General features: G+C 37.6%; 1 long non-coding RNA gene across 1 annotated transcript; it reads right to left on the bottom strand.

Annotated features, from left to right (window-relative positions):
* Nucleotides 1-1358: 1358 nt before the first annotated feature.
* Nucleotides 1359-2221, bottom strand: LOC113333764. Its single transcript, XR_003352332.1, has 2 exons — nucleotides 2085-2221; nucleotides 1359-1837 (listed from the first exon to the last, which is right to left on the bottom strand). It is a non-coding gene; the product is annotated as an uncharacterized LOC113333764 (long non-coding RNA).
* Between the last annotated feature and the right edge of the window lie 445 nt (nucleotides 2222-2666).

Here is a 2666-nt window from a genome sequence, read left to right as displayed (position 1 = left end):
TGTGTATGAATGCAAGTGACTGAGGTTGGTTCTGGAAATGGATGAGGAATGTATGGATGAACCAGTTACTGATGATCTAGATGGTTGGCTTGTATGTGTGTTGGAATGCATTTTTGCAGGTGATGAGAAATTGGAGCTGAGACAGAATCGATGCAGTGGAATCGAGAAGATTGTTGTTGTTGGTGACTGGAAGCTGGACGAGTTGCAGCTGCGACTGCAAATAAGGAAAACTGAGCTGTATGCAGTTGAGAGCAAGTGCAATGCAGGGAAAGAGAAGCAATGGTGATTGATTGTGAAGTGACTGAAGTTAAAAATGGAGTTTGCTGTGAGATGGGTGTTGGTTTAAGTCCTTGTGCAAGTAATGCAGTTGTGTATTGTAAATTAAGCGCAGGGTTGGAAGTTTACAGGGAATGGATGGTTTGCAAATTGTGTAACTGATGCTGAACTGAAGCTAGCACTGATTGTTACAGATGGCTAGGGAGTTAAGGAGTGAGCAGGTTTGCTGGAGGTTGAAGTAGGGGTGGCAGCAGTGAACCAGTGAATGGCTACAAGGAATGGAAGTGTTGCTGCGAATGAGTGACTGTTGATTATAAAGGTGCAGTGTTGCAATGAGCTGCAAATGAAGCCTGGAGATGAACTGAAGCGGGTAGGGAAGTGAAGCTGCAGGTGCTTAGTATTATGGAATTTTTGAAACTGCAGAAATGGTGCGAGAATGAAGTGAGAATGGTGAGCCAGTGAGCCTAGCCCGAGATGCCGGATTTCAGAAATAAGAGTGTGGATTATAATATTTCAGTGAATCATGAAGGGGGTATGAGTCGAATGCAAGAGTTGGCGGCTGGATATATGAGCTACGGGTCATGCTTTTGGGTACGTTTTCGCAAGATATATGAAACTTGAATCCCATTGAATGTTTGACAATCATCCACTCTCCACCATCAACTTCCTTCTCAGCAGCTTCACTATTCTTCTCTTATGATTGACACCGGAAACCACCGAAATGCAATCTAATATCGATTTCCAAATTTGATTACAGAAACCGCTAATTTAGCCGCTTATGCTTTCAATTTATACATGCAAGAAAAGTTGATTAGAAAACCCTAAATTAAAATTCCAAAACTCGTGTAAAGAAGAGAAAGTTATAGAGATCTCATCCCTTTTTCTACTTTTATAACTGGCATATCCGTTCTTCCACGAGTGGTACAGATTTACAGAATTCATTTTCTCTTTGCTAATGGGATTTTGAAGATACATCTCTTTTGATGATTCTCTAACTGATTTCTAATCCAAGTCAAAACCAAATTCATATCAAACTCTAACTCAATCTTCGTCATGACTGATTTTTCTCTAAGATTTTTCCATAAGAAAGAAAAGATTTTATTTCCAAATTTCCAAGATAACAAAAGATCAGAACCTTTTTTTTAATACGAAAATGGGTTGTATTGATGATTAAATAGAAGATTTATCTGCTTGAATACAGTTCTCAATTCCAGTAGGATATGAGTTATTCCAATCTGTTTTGACAGAGAACTCTAGAGATAGTTTTGCAGCTACATGTGTTGTATTATTGACTGTTCTTTTAACATAAGAACATGACAAAAATTCAAATTGCCTAAGTAAATAAATGCAGTCTTCTATGATATTATTATAGATCCAGTGAACTGCTCCTCTGGTTCTATTGACAGCTCAGCTAGCACTACATTGTTACAATCACCTTCAAATTGGACTTCTTTTAGCCCTACTTCTTTCGCCCACTTGATTTCTTTCAGTAATGCCGGTGCTTCGGCTTGTTCAGCATCTACTGCTGCTGTGGGGATACATCTAACTCCATGGCAGCTACCTGCAAAACCACGCCAAATTAATCCCAATCCAGTATTTCATGTTTCTTTATAAAATGCAGGATCAAAATTGATCTTAAAAACTCCTTGGTCAGGAGATTTCCAGGATAGTAATTCTGCATCAGTATTCTGGCTTCTTGAGTGTTGAATGGGTCTGTGTATTAGCCATTCATTAAACTCCCTATTAGTCCTCCTTGTTGTTTCTTGGACATTAACCTGTATATTATCAAATACTAAGGAGCATCTTACCTTACAAATAATCCACAAAGAAGTAGCAATTTTATCAACATTAGCAACTTGACTAAAAGAACTGTTGGTAGCAGATAGGAAATTATTAACCAACCAATCATGTGGCATAATATTCTCCATGTAAGCAGCAAGAGTTAAGTCAGTTGCTCTCCAGATTTCTTTTGTGACATTGCATTCACAAAATACATGTTGGAAAGTTTCCTTATCAGAAGTACAAAAAGGACAAATTTCAGGACAAGTGGAAATATACTTACTTATCTCGTCTCTACTATAAAGACAATTTTGTATGCACTTCCACAAGAAAGTTAGGATTCTTGGTGAGAGATCCTTCTTCCAGAAACCTTTCCAATTCCAGGTACTATGAGTAACAGTAACTGTAGAGTTTTGAATAGTTTTATAAACTGACTTGACAGTAAAATTACCATCATGAGTGTGGTTCCATCTTAGTCTATCCTGTCCATTAAAAGGGATTCTAATTCTAGTAATTTTTTCTACTTTATTAGGATCAAATAAGGCGGTAATAATGTTCATATCTCATTGCTTAGTATCCTGATCAAACAGTTGATTAACTGTTTCATAGTG

Source organism: Papaver somniferum, unplaced genomic scaffold, assembly GCF_003573695.1.
Source record: "Papaver somniferum cultivar HN1 unplaced genomic scaffold, ASM357369v1 unplaced-scaffold_133, whole genome shotgun sequence".
Taxonomy (NCBI): Eukaryota; Viridiplantae; Streptophyta; class Magnoliopsida; order Ranunculales; family Papaveraceae; genus Papaver; species Papaver somniferum.
The sequence above is the reverse complement of the archived record's forward strand: the minus strand, read 5'-3'. Positions and strand labels throughout refer to the sequence as shown.